The following is a 13,686-nucleotide window of genomic DNA, read 5'->3' on the forward strand; positions in this document are numbered from 1 at the left end:
GTGGCATAAATGTGTGCACACACACAATAAATGTAATTTTTGTTTTAATTTTTTAAAAACATCTTACATATAAGTAAAGTTTCTTAAAAGTTATTTACATAGCCAAGATGATGGTTCAGTGGGAAAAGCACCTACTACACAAATCTGAAGACCTGAGTTTGAATGCCCAGAATCCACGAAAACCCACATGCAGTAGCAAACATCGGTAATCATGGCACTCCAACATCCTAACAGGAGATGGGAGGCAGAGACAGGAGAGCTCCTTGAAGCTCTCAAGTCAGCTATCCTGACAAGGGCAGCAGGAAAGAACAAACAAACAAAGACCCTCAAATTACGCAGAAGGTGAGGACTAGACCAGTCATCCTGCACCGGGGCATGCAGCTGTGTTCACTCACGTGAATGTATACACATGACTGTGTACACCTCCATGCACACAGCACAAATTAAAAATAAACAGGCCTGAGCCACCACACCCCACTTTCTTTTAGAAACCTTTCTAGCCAGGTGTGGTGGTGCAGACCTGTCTTTCCAGCACCAGGGGAAGCAGGACTGCCAGAGGCCAAAGCCAGTCTGTGTTACAAAGTGAGCAAGACCGTGTCTCAAGAAAAGTTTCTTCTAGATTTATTTATTTTATGTATATGAATGCTTCATCTGCATGTATGTTTGTGCAACATGTGCATGCCCACAGGGGTCAGAAGAGGGTATCAGATCTGATGAAACCCGAGTCACAGGTGACTGTGACCGTGAAGCACTATGGGGTTCTGGGAAGTGAACCAGGGTCCTCTGCAAGACCAGCAAGTGCTCTCAACTACTGGGCCAACTCTCCAGCCTTGAAAAAAACCTTTGTGTCTTGTTTTCTTTTTTTGAAGTTTTTCTACCTTGTTTATTTTGCTGACACCTTCACTTATTAATCAGCTGGGTTTCTAGGGTCCCTGTAATTTTAATTTTTTAAAGCTTATTTTTAATAAAGGTTCTTATTCGCTTTAACCTCCCTTCTAACCCACCACCCACCAGAGGTAGTGAAAAAGAAAAGATATGGGGAAAGTGGACCTGTTTAGAAATGGTTGTTTGGAGCAACTCCCATCTGTGTTGAAATAGGCAGTTTAGTTCACAGGTCTATAGCAGCAGCTCGATCTACTTGCAAATACTTCATGGATTCTCCAGCTCGGTAGAGTTGAGATAGCAAACATGAATCAGCAGTGGCCGCCCTACCTAGCAGAGTCACAGGAGTCAGCAGGAGGAGCCAGGAGAGATGTCAAGAGAAGTTCTTAGCTGTGCCTCTCTCAGCAAAGCGAAGATCAGTGAAGATACGAGACCAAGTGTTGTATGTAAGCAAGCCAAGCTCAGCCTCTGTCACTGTCCTCACTGTCCTCTGAGCTCTATTTATACTCCCTCCAGACACCACGTGTTCTTTATGGGTCTTGTCTCAACATGTGTGTCAGTCTTAGCTAACATCACATGGTCAATTGGCCCAAGTCCTCGGAAGTGGCAAGAAACTGCAGCACACCATCAGAAGTCTTGGTGCATTTCTCTATGGAGTCCTGACAAATGCAGCTCAACTACGCAATGTAGGTGGACCAATATATGTGTCGTTAGCAAAGAATCTTTCATCAAATGTCCTTTTACATGTTTGTTTTAGCAGAACATCTTTTCACTGTGTTCATTGCAGCAACATGTTCTCCACGGGTTTGCCCCAGCAGACGTCATTCAACACAACTGACTTTCTAAAGACCCTTTAAGTTTCTACTGCAAGTCCCCATCTATCATCCCCCATCTGGGCAGACCTGAGACTGTACAGACCAGAGTAGCGGCTTCACACTCATGCAATCCTCCTGCCTCAGCTTCCCAAGTGCTAGGATTACCAGGTGAACCACCATGCTTGGCTCTCTAGTCTTTCTTAGTTCTCTTAGTTTGTCCCCCCCTCATCCACTGCTCTGAAAGTGACCTTCATAACCACATACAGTAGTCACAGCATTAGTCCCAGAACTATGGGAGGCAGAGGCAGGTGGATATCTGTGAGTTTATGACCAGCCTGGTCTACAAAGTGAGTTTCAAGAAAGCCATGCTACACAGAGACCCTGTCTTGAAAAAAACAAGAAAATAGTGACTTTGCACAATGGGAGATTTTTATTTTGAACTCTTGGACACCAGCCCATCCTTAATGCCTGTTGTCTGCGTATTAGTTCTTGAGCTTTTTATCCCATCTTTTCTCCATTTTCAAAAGAGCAACATCTCACCTCCACCTCCTACCACAGAGAGCTACTGAATAACAATTTTCACCTGTCTGCTGTTTCTGGAAGTGTTCATCACAAATACTCTTCCCTTGAGGCTAGCTAGCTAGTTCCCACAAGCACCCACAAGACAGAGCAGGGGAGGAAAGGTATTTATTTTTCTTCGGTTGACGAAAATAATCAACTGGCAGCAACTTGCTACCAGTTTCTCCTCTACTCTGTCTTGCAAAATGGAAGTGCTGCAGTTTACAACTAAGCTCCACCTTCTCCAGCCGGAGAGCCCATCACAGTCACTCAGACCAGACTGCCACTTCAAGCACGGTGTCTGCTGGGTCTGACCCCAGGCTGGACCAGCTCCGTGGAGAGCCATTCCCCTTACTGTGCTGAAGGAGGCGGTCACTCCAACATTCTCAAGATCACTACACTTGAGACCACTCCCTCACACTGCCTGGCCAGGAGTTTCTTTTTGGTTTCTTCAGTTGCTTTAGAGGAGGGGAACATAGATTTAACTGTACTACTATGGTTAACCAAAAACAACTTTAGAAAATTCTGTGTAGGCACATGATTAACCCAAAGGCAGACAACGTCTGAGTTTAAGTACTGCCTGATTGCATAGCAAGTTCCAGCCAGTGAGGGCTACATAGTGAGGCCTGTCTCAAAGGAAAAGGATCCTGTATGGAAGGCGGGGTGCAGTGGCTCATGCTTTTACTCCTGAAACTTGGGAGGCAGAGGCAGGTAAATCTCTAGGAGTTTGAGGTCACCCTAGCATACACAGCAAGCTCCCACTTAAAAAAACATTATGTGTAGTAAAATGCACTTTAATAGGAGCAATAAGTTGCCAAGCCTGAATTCACAGGACCATATACACAAACAAATATACCTTAAAAATATTTTAATACCCCATAATAACAATCAAAACAATAAAATATTTATCATGTAATTTTTACAACATAATTACTTTTATAATAAATATCTATTTTCCAATTTTATCTTGTTTTGTTTTACTTTTTAAAAGAAGATCACAGCCCAATGTTGCCTGGAAGTCTCTATGTAACCAAGGATGATCTTGAACTTCTGATCCTCCTATGTCTACTTCTCAAGTGCTGGGACCTCAGTGTGTGACATCGCCTGTCTCTCTCTCTCTCTCTCTCTCTCTCTCTCTCTCTCTCTCTGTCTGTGTGTGTGTGTGTGTGTGTGTGTGTGTGTGTCACTGTGTCTCTCACTCTGTGTGTGTGTGTGTGTAGACAAGCTCACACACATGTGAAGACCAAAAAGGATGAAGATCAGAAGACTCCTTATAAGTCAGTTCTCTTTTTCTGCCCTCTATGTGGGTTCTGGGAACAAAACTCAAGTTTTTCAGACTGAGCAGCAAGTGCCTTCTCCCTCTTAGCTATCTGAACAGGCTTGAGACCTATTTTCTAATGTTAAATAAACAACATGTTATTAAAGAAATTCTTGTGCTTTTAGACTCAATAGCAAGGACTGATCTACTAAGGCGTGATGAAAAGATCACTTGTACAGTAGCCATGGTGGTTATAATAGTAAGAGCCATGTTAAGCTTCTAACAGTAAGAGGGTATACCTTCTTCCTTTAGAGGCCTATAACCCACACATGCAATACATGCAAAAAAACTAGATACTTGGGGTGGGCTGTTACAACTCGGGACACCTAGGGCCCCTGTGCTCTCACCAAGACCTAGAACAGACATCACCCCATTCACTTCTATGTGGTGCGCTTTTTTCCAGTCAGCCCTCATCCAGGTTTTGTTTTTTTTAATTATGTTTTGAGTGTGAGTACAGTGTCTGTGGAGACCAAAGGCATTGGAGCTGCTATAGCTAGAGTTATAGGCAGGTGTAAGGCACCCAACATCATACTGAAAACCAAACTTACTCCTCTGCAAGAACACTAACTACATGCTCCTAACTGCTGAGCCATCTCTTCGGTCCCACTAGCCCATCTTTAAAAATACAATTCAGGCACCAGACATGGTATCACATGCCTTTATTGTCAGCACTCAGGAGGCACAGGAAAGAGGATTTCTGTGAGTTTGAGGCCAGCCTGGTCTAAACTGGGATCTCTAGGCCAGCGAGGACTATATAGTGAGACCCTGTGTCAAACATAAAAACAAAACCCTCAGAAATTGCCTCACACCTACGTGCGCCCGAGCCCACCTCTGCTCCTCTGACGTGCTCTGGCATGGTTCAGCTTAGGCTCCTATCACATTCTCTCTGTAAACTGCCCATCCTGCCATCTTCCTTCCTAAGAAACAAAAGGCTCCCCAGGGCCAACTTGAGCATTATCAGATCCTAATTAGTGCATGTTGTCTACACAAATATCTATAACTATTCATTTCTATAGCTCTGTGTACATATGTGTACATATCTGTGTGTGAGGATGCTCACGTGCACATGTGTGTGAATGTCAGAGGACAGGCCTCATATCAGTCCTCACCCTCCATGGCACTTCATGCTCCATGTCAGCTGACCTCCATCTCACCCTGGACAACTTGGATTACAGACACATGCTATGTCTGCATTTAACATGGCTTCCAGGAACCTGAATTCAGGTCAGGTCTACTTCCTAGGTTATCTTCCCAGCCCCCAATACAGACTCTTACTGGAAACTGAACTAATCTAAATAAAATCTAAACAATTTTTATTTTTCACCCCATTTTGGGGTAGGTGTGTGTGTGTGTGTGTGTGTGTGTGTGTGTGTGTGTGCCACAGCATGCATTGTAGAGTCAGAGGACAATGTTCAGGATTTTAATCTCTCCTTCCAACATGTGGGTTCCAGGGGTCAAACTACCCAGGTCTTCAGGTTTGGAAGCAAATACCTTTACCTGCTAAGCCATGTCTTCAGTCCACAAACAGTAACTCATAATTCCACGTTGTCTACTCAAAGTGTATAAGATGTACTGCAATTATTAAATAACCCTCTTTTGTGTCTTTTAAAGTGAATTTTAGTGTCATTTGATCAAGAAAAAAATTAAGTAGCTAAATAGACTATACTAATTCTTTTTTTAAAAAAGCGGACAAGCCTCCTCTTATTACCATTCTTTTTTTAACAGATTTATTTATTTATTTCATGTATATGAGCACACTGTCATTGTCTTCAGAAGAGGGCATCAGATCCCATTACAGATGGTTGTGAACCACCATGTAGTTGTTGGGAATTGAACTCAGGACCTCTGGAAGAACAGTCAGTGCTCTTAACCGCTGAGCCATCTCTCCTGCCCGACTATACTAATTCTCAAACTGTAACACCCATACATTAATGTAAAATGTAATAAAATTTGACTGAAAATGAAAATGTATCAACTAAGACTAGAAGAGAAACCTGCCCATCTCCCAAAAATATGAAATCATAATCAAACACATGCCAAAGTAATTATAAATAAATGGCTTATCAAATACCTGTTATGTCTCCAAGTCTCCTCAGAAGGTAGGTGTACAAATAAATTCACAATATGAATTTAAATTAGTTAAATGCCCTTACCTGGTTTATTTGAAAGGGTTAGGGTAGTTTATGCAGCGGAGAGATCACTCATTGCCTCTGGGAAGAATCAGGGATGGGGCTCAAATCTGGTCAATTTTCTCATCTGTAAAGGGAAGATAGCTGTATGTACCTCATTTAGTTGCTTAGCAGAATTAAATTAGGTAGTCCAAGAACACGTTTTTAGCATGGTACCCAGCACATAGTAATCACTTAACAGTAGCTACTATTAGAAGCGGTAAGCAGTAGTTTATTAGTATTATCATTTTCATCTCCAATCCAGGGTAAAATGCCCTCTCCCAGCTGCTAGCGGGTTTCTAATGGTATAGTATAAGCCTCCACTGATTCCCGCCCTCCTACCTCCTTGGGGCTGGAGTTACAAAATGCACTGACAACTTACTCCTGTGTTCCACATTTAAAATCTACATCTAAAAATGTCTCTAGCTTTGTAAAGAGCACTAAGGCATTGATTTTTCTTCTGACAAAAAGCACTAGTAGAAGCCAGGCTTGGTGACACACCCCTTCTAATCCCAGCATTTGAGAAGCAGAAGCAGGTGCATTTCTGTGAATGGGAGGCTAGCCTGTCTACATGCTAAGTTCCTGGACAGCCAGGGATACATAGGGAGGCCCTGTCTCAAAAACAAAACAACAACAAAGTCAAACAACCCATTGGAACAATGTCTGATGCCTGGACGTCGAGTTTTCACTGGCACATGTGTGCACACTGTGTGCACACCACACACACCATGACTGATTTGATTACAACAGTCATCAGCTCTAGATAATTATTCTTTACAACAAATGCTTCCTGAATCCCTGCCCATGTCACAACTGTTGCAGAAATCCTACACTGCAAGACCACTAAGGAGAAAAATTAAGCTGTGGCTAAACTCAGTTTCCTTTGTTCTAAGAATTTGAGACCAAAGACTCCTCGGGTACAGAATCCGTCCACTTTTCCTATGTGGGTTTCCTGGAGGATCTGACACCCTGGCCCACTTTCTCCTGGCCTCCCGTCCCTTGCCTCCACACTCAGACTGCAATGCTGGCCAAGCTTCTTTTAATTTCACTTTATAGCGGCATATGATGAAAGGCCTCAGGTGGGGTAGAAGTGGACCACAGGCAGACTTCAGCAAACTTTGCTCTTCTAAAGGCTCCAACGCAAACAAGTTTCAGCAAGTTACTGAATAAAAAAAAAAAGGCAGACCTCACAAGTGTGGTGGCTCTTTACTCCTATATTCTCAACACTAGGGAGGTTGAGGCTGAAGAATTGCTGTGAACTCACTTAGACCAGCTAGAACTAGTGTAAGATACTGTCTCAAGAAAAGAAAAACAAACAAATAGAAGCTGGGTGGGAAGCTGACTGACTACAAGTTCAAGACCACCAGCTACACGAACCCTCTCTCAACACACACAAAGAAAACATTAAAAATTGAAATCTAGCTCTACCTTCAAGACCTTCCAAGCTTTCAGTATGTAAAATTTCTCACAAAATTTAACATTTTCAGGTCAGCAGCTAGTTGAAATTTCTAAATAAACATTCAAGACCAAGTTATTTTATGATGTTTCATCTATAAAAATCATTAATACACAAAAGCCTAAGTCACACGGGGTATTTCTAGGGAGCTATTCTCACTTGTCCATCACGTACACAGTCCACTTTCATTTCCTGAGATTCACTGTGGTCAGATCTACCTCTTCTCCCACGTCAGCTGCTCTCAGAGCATGACTCCCACCCAGCCTGCACTCCACTTAGCCACACTGAGGCCAGCTGACCCCCTAAACAGTCTCTGTCACCTTCTGCTCTCTCTGGCTCTCAGCCTCCTTAGCTCCAACCCTCCTGGTTGTCTCCTGAGGATGCCTCACTGGCCATCCAGTCTTGTCCTCCTTCACTGTCTACTCTCAACTACAACTCTGACCCGCGCTATTCTAAGTAAAGTCTTATTGGCCAAAGACCTTCGGGGTCACTTCCAAGACTCACAGAAACTCACGTTCCTTACCATCAGAGAGACAAGTCTACACTCCCGCACCACTCCATATTCCCTGCTCCAAGGCCACACAGAACCACAATTTGCAATACAGAACACTCTATTTATTGTCCCTAGGCACTTCTTCATAGTTGCAGGTCCCACCTCCCAAAATACCTAACTCCTCCCATTTGCTTAGGGCAGAAACACCCGTGAAAGCCCTTGCAAAGGCCTCCCCAGCCAGAGTAGAAAAACTCTCCAGGTTAACCCAGCCCCTTCTTCACCAGAAGAAAACTAGGGGAAGGGAAAAGGGAGGGAGAGCTACCTGGAGATACAGCTAGAAGCCCGGGGTTCAATGACCAATACCTGTGACCCATAAGTAACATTACAGGCCTAAAATCTCCACTCTGCAGGTTCAGAGATTCAAAGTCATATTTACTGCTAGAGATTCTCTTTTTAAACCAAAACAAGTAAAAATGTATTTTTGGATTTTTTTTTTAATTGTCAGGCTAGAAAGGCAGCTGATCCAATGACTCCTGTCACTTTCTCAGGCCACCCCGAGTCAGCCGTCCATGACCACAAGCTGAAGCTGCCCGGGCCAAAGCCACAGAAGTAACTATTCCTAAGGGCACAGGGGCAGAGGATGTCAAATTCAAGGCACTCACAAGGCCCTGGGTCCAAAGCTTAGTGCCACCAAAAGGGAAGGAAAAACTTAAAGGTACAAAGCAAATTCGCCGCTCTGAAAGTGCAGAGCCTTATTTCCACAGCCGTGCTACAGGACAGGTGAGACCACTCCCATCTCACCGACACACAGACTTTGTTTCTTGGAGACAAGTCTCACCCTGGCCCAGGCTGACACTGAACTCACAGTACTCCTGACAGCCTCCCAAGTTCTCAGACTACAGACACGAGCTACCAGTCCTAACTTGAAGCTGAGATTAATAAAATCAATAGCTGTTTATTTCAGATCATGACATTATGAGAGGGTCTGTGTATGGGTTTGTGAACGTGAGGGAGCAGTGTCTGACCCTCAAGATCCAGAGTTGCAGTCAGGGGCTGGGAACTGAACTTGGATCTTCTAGGAGAGCAGCTCACACTCTTATCCCACTCTCCAGCGCCTCACTTCTTTATTTCTATTGTGTGGACAGGACTGTGTCTGTGTGGGTGTATGAGTGTGTGTGCTGGTGCACCAGTCCAGGGAGGGTATCAGCATCTGGAGCTTGAGTTTCAGGAAGCTTGTGAGCCGAGACTGTGGGTGCTGGAACCAAATTTTAGTTTTCTAGAAGAGCAGCAAATACTCTTAACTACTGAGCCATCTCTCCAGCCTGCCTCTTCAAATAATAACAATAATATCTATAAATTATAAATATTAGTATTATTATTTTATAATAAGTTCTCCTTATTAAGCTCTGGAACTCACTATGTAGTAGACCAGACTAGCTTCACATTCACCAAGATCCTCCTGCCTCTGCTTCCTGAGTACTGGGACTAAAGGCGTGTGCCAGCACACTGAGCAAGATTTATTTTATTTTGAACGGTAAGGTTAGTTTTAGGGCCTGCCAAGATGGTTCAGTGGCTAGAGGTGCTTTCTGTCAACCCTGACAGGCTGAGTTCAATTCCTGGGACCCATCTGGTAGAATCAGAAAACTTGATTCCCACCAGTTGTCCTCTGGGCCCCCACATACCCGCTGTGGCACACACTGACACACACACAGAGAGAAATAAAATACAGCAACATTTTTAAAATATTAATATTAATTATAAGCTGTCACATCACTAAGACTAAAGACCAATTGAATCCTAAAGCTCACACTTTAAGCATCCGAAAGCACACGACTTTGACTAAGCTTGTACTTGTGCCGGGCATACACCTCGGACAAACACAGAAAGGCACCAAAATGTTATTATCCTGAGTGGGATGGACAGGTGGATTCTCCAAATACAGTATGAGAATGTATTTTAGTAAGAAAAATAACAAAGAAACAAGGTGTTACTTAGACAGTGTTACCACAGAACATAGGTAGGCTAGGAAAATCACTAATCCTATAGCAAAGAATTTTATTTTTATTTCCTGATAAAGAAACCAAAGACTAAGAGGAAAAGGGATCAGGGCCTGTCCAACCCAAAGCCCTGTCCAACCATGGACAAACATGTGATGGCAAGAGTTCACCAGAGCTGTGGGTTTTCCTGAGAGGGACTGGGGGGGGGGGGAGCGGGGTCACACCAGACTGGCCTTGATTTTGAGATCCTCTGCTCTCAACTCCTCTAGCCCTGATTATGGTACCCACTGCCATCTCTGCCTAAGAATTAGTTTTGAGAGTAAAGAAATCACACTGAGAATTGTAGCACTGATCCCTAAGGCCAGCATTCAGAAGGCACAAGTGGGAAGATCACTGTAAATCAAAGGCTAGCCTAACCAAAGGAGTTCCAGGCTGAGAGACCCTGTCTCCAAAATAGACCCTTTCTCATAACTATCTAACCAGATAGATAAATATCGTATATGTGCAAACCAATCAGAACCAAGCAGTCTGTCAGCTTGAGTCAGGAGGCCTAACATTGTAACTTAAGTTTCTCCTGAATCTGAATGGCCAGGAGCACACTGTCTTAAGTCAGCCTTTACCCAGAGGCCTCTGGGATACAACCACAGCTGATGCAGTGGGTAGTGGCTGGCTTTGAGACCAGAGCGGTATTCACCCTAGATCCTACCCAGTGCTTTCTCCAGGCAGTCTCACCTACTGCTTCACAGGTTAGCAGGTGTGGGAAGAAGCTGTTTTCAGATGCAGACAGCCAGGTTTCCTGGTATCTAAACCCTGTTGCAGACCTAGAATTCAGCTGTGCCCAGAAGATCTTAGGGAAGGATGAATTCCAAGTGCTTGCTTGCTTTTAAGTGCTAAGACTTCAGATTGTTTAAGTCTACCTAAACTAAAAACTTCAATCCTTTCAAATTAGTAGCAATGGGACCAGACAGAGAACTCAGCAAACAAGAACATTTGCTGCTAGTCAAAGGATCCAGGGTTCAGTCCCAGCACCACTGTGTCTGCTCAAACCACCTGGAACTCCAGTTACAGGGGATCTGACACCCTCTTCTGGCCTTCTCAGGCATCATACCCACATGGTGCACAGACACGCACCTGCAGGCAAAACACCACACACACACACACACACACACACACACACACACTCACACACACACACACACACACACACGAACTGTGGAGATAGGCTAGAATCTTTCAGAGAAGATGTAAAAATTTAATTTCTACTTTTTCTTTTTTGAGACAAGATTTCTCTGTGTAGTCCTAGCTGCCCTATAACTCTCTCTGTAGACCAGGTTGGCCTCAAACTCTGAGATCCGCACGCCTCTGCCTCTGTCTCCTGAGTGATGGGATTAAAGATCTATGCCACCACTGCCTGGCTAACTATCTACTTTTTAAACAAAAAAACTCAGTGAAAAAGACATTCTCTTTCGATTTAAAACTAATTCCGTATGTTCTCATAAAGTCTCTTATTAATTTGAAATTAAATTTTAAAATATCAAATCTACCATTTTTTTTTCAGGAATAAAATAGTCCCCAAGTGTATTACGGCACAGAATTAAATTGTTTGGGACAGGATGGGGGAAAATCATAAACTTTTCAGTACTTTTACATACACATTTTTTCAAACTCCAAGAATATGAAGCTGATGATAAGCATTAAAAATATTACAGAATAGCAAGATTTCTTTCAACTTTTAAAGTATGCTGGGAAAAAGAACTCAGAATGATTTTTCTTCTATGGAGTTTGCTCTAAGAATAAGGGCCACTGACAACAGAAATAATGGTTTTTGCTACACACATACATGAAAACACCCTAGTCAATAAGCAATTTCAATTAATCAATAATGATAAAACAATCATTACAAGTAATTTGCATTTTGATACCAAATCCATACCATCTTGAAATATCAAGACTTTCTTAGGCACAATTCTAAATGACTGGATATCTACAAACAGGGCTCTATTTTAGCCAGACAAAAGCAAGGGATCCTTGATAAGAATCACGTAAGGAACCTCAGTGTGATGCCTGACAGAAGCCAGTGCTGACCGAGTCATGGATTACCCACTGCTCTGAAATTGACAGGCAGCTTTTCACTAACTGCCCTGTAGCCTGGACCACGTCTGCCAGCAACCTCCAACCAAGCAGGGCACACAAGCACCGGCATACGCACGCACACACACACCCATGCACACACACACCCATGCGCGAGCACACTCACACACACTCACACACACACACAGTCCCAAGCTCTGAGAGAAGTATGGGGGAAAAAAGAACTACTAAAGGAAATCAAATGAACTCTCTACACGTGCACACACTGGGGTTGGGGGTGGCAGGGCCAGGTACACTGCAATTTCAACATGAAACAACACCCAGGTGGACAGTTGTGGCCTCGAGAAACAGCCTATCCTTGAAAGGAAAGAAATCCTTTATTTGGAAACTTAGGTTTACTACACGAAAGAAAAAGAAGTGGGGGGGGGGGGAGAGTTTCAGAGCTGATAGGCACCAAAACAGACCCAAAAATCGAGTTCGTTTACAGGGTAGGCCAAAGCCAAAGTATGTTCAGTTCAAGGGCCCCTCCACAGACCCTCCGATCTCCCAGCTGTAGCAATATTAACTTTTTAAGTTTCCACAAAACCCCATGGTTTCTATTCTAGAGTGACACCTAAGGACATCTCGTATCTATCTAAACAGCATTAGAACAAATCAGCCACTGCCCCTGAAACAGGTAGACCTTACTTCACAACCCGCCCGGCCCTCCAGCTCCTTCCTGCCAAATTCGAGTGCACCGTCTGTCAGCCGAGGTCTCCCCCTCTGGCTTCGGTTTCTGAGTCGGTTCTGACCGGACAAGTGACCAAGTAAAAGGGGGTAAAGTCCTACAACTGAGGGCAGGGGACTGCTCCAGAAGCCTGCCTGGTCCTGCCCCTCTCCCTGACAGTTTGCTCTCTACTTACTACCTTCCTGCCGGAGCTGTCCAGAGAGGGGGACCCAAAGGAGTCCGGGAGAAAAGGTGGGGGTAATAAATGCACAAGTAGCAACCCCCTCGGCTGTCTGATGGGGTGCCGGATTAAAAAAGAAGAAGAAGAAAAGGAGGGGAGGCCGATGGACACAGACTTTGCAATAGAAACAGCACCTGAATTTACCTCCTCCCTTTCCCGCCCCCGAAAGCCGAGTCACTAACTAATAAAGCTACGAAAAATCCCTTGAAAACTTTTCCAAACCGGAAGAGAAGGCTTCTCCCCGGGCCCCGGAGCTCTTGGGGAATGGGCTGGAGTTGGCAAGCCCGTCGGGGATCGCTGGGAGTGGGGTGGGGCGCGGGCGAGGGGTGCAGGGGCGGAGTACCTTGAACGGACAGGAACTGGCAAAGAGTTTCGAGCCAGCCGAGTGCTCTCCCCCACGCCCTCGGGGGGTCCCGGGCGCTAGGACCGGGGCTCCCCGGAGAGAAGGCAGCCCCCAATTCGGGCCTAAAAGGAAACTTTCCGGGCCGCGGCTGCACCTGACTCCTCGCCGCCCCTCCACCCCACGCCCGCCAGGCCGCCCGCCCCGCCCCGGCCAGGCCGCCCGGAGCGCCGAGGAGCGGGAGGGGGGGGGGATAAATAAACCCAACAGTTACCGGAATCCGGGGGGCCCCGTCAGCGCGATGCCCGGGGACGGGGTGCTGCCGCACAGTCCCCACTCCAAGGCCCCGCCGCCCTGGTCCCCGCCGCCCGACCTTCCGTCCCGCGGGAGAGCCTGCGGCCGGCGCAGGATGCAGCCGGCCCGCCCGCCCGGAGGCCCCGGGGGACCCCAGGGGCGCGGGAGGCCTGTGGCGCGGGGGCAGGGCGCGGCCGCCGTGGGGCCCGAGGCCTAGGGCGCCCCCCTTCCGCAGCACTCCCGGGGCCCGGCCCGCGCAGGCCGCGCCGCTCGCCGCGCTCAGTCCACCGCCGGAACCCCCGCCGTCGCTGCCCGCGGGCGTCCCCG

General features: G+C 45.7%; 1 protein-coding gene across 1 annotated transcript in view; it reads right to left on the reverse strand.

The window, feature by feature from the left end:
• Positions 1 to 13,686, reverse strand: part of INO80D (INO80 complex subunit D) — a gene marked incomplete at its 3' end in the record, with an annotated part of 97,640 nt that overhangs the window by 83,771 nt on the left and 183 nt on the right. Inside the window, 1 exon segment of the mRNA XM_080932896.1 lies at positions 5,727 to 5,829.

Source organism: Micromys minutus, assembly GCF_963924665.1.
Source record: "Micromys minutus genome assembly, chromosome: 19".
Classification (NCBI taxonomy): domain Eukaryota; kingdom Metazoa; phylum Chordata; class Mammalia; order Rodentia; family Muridae; genus Micromys; species Micromys minutus.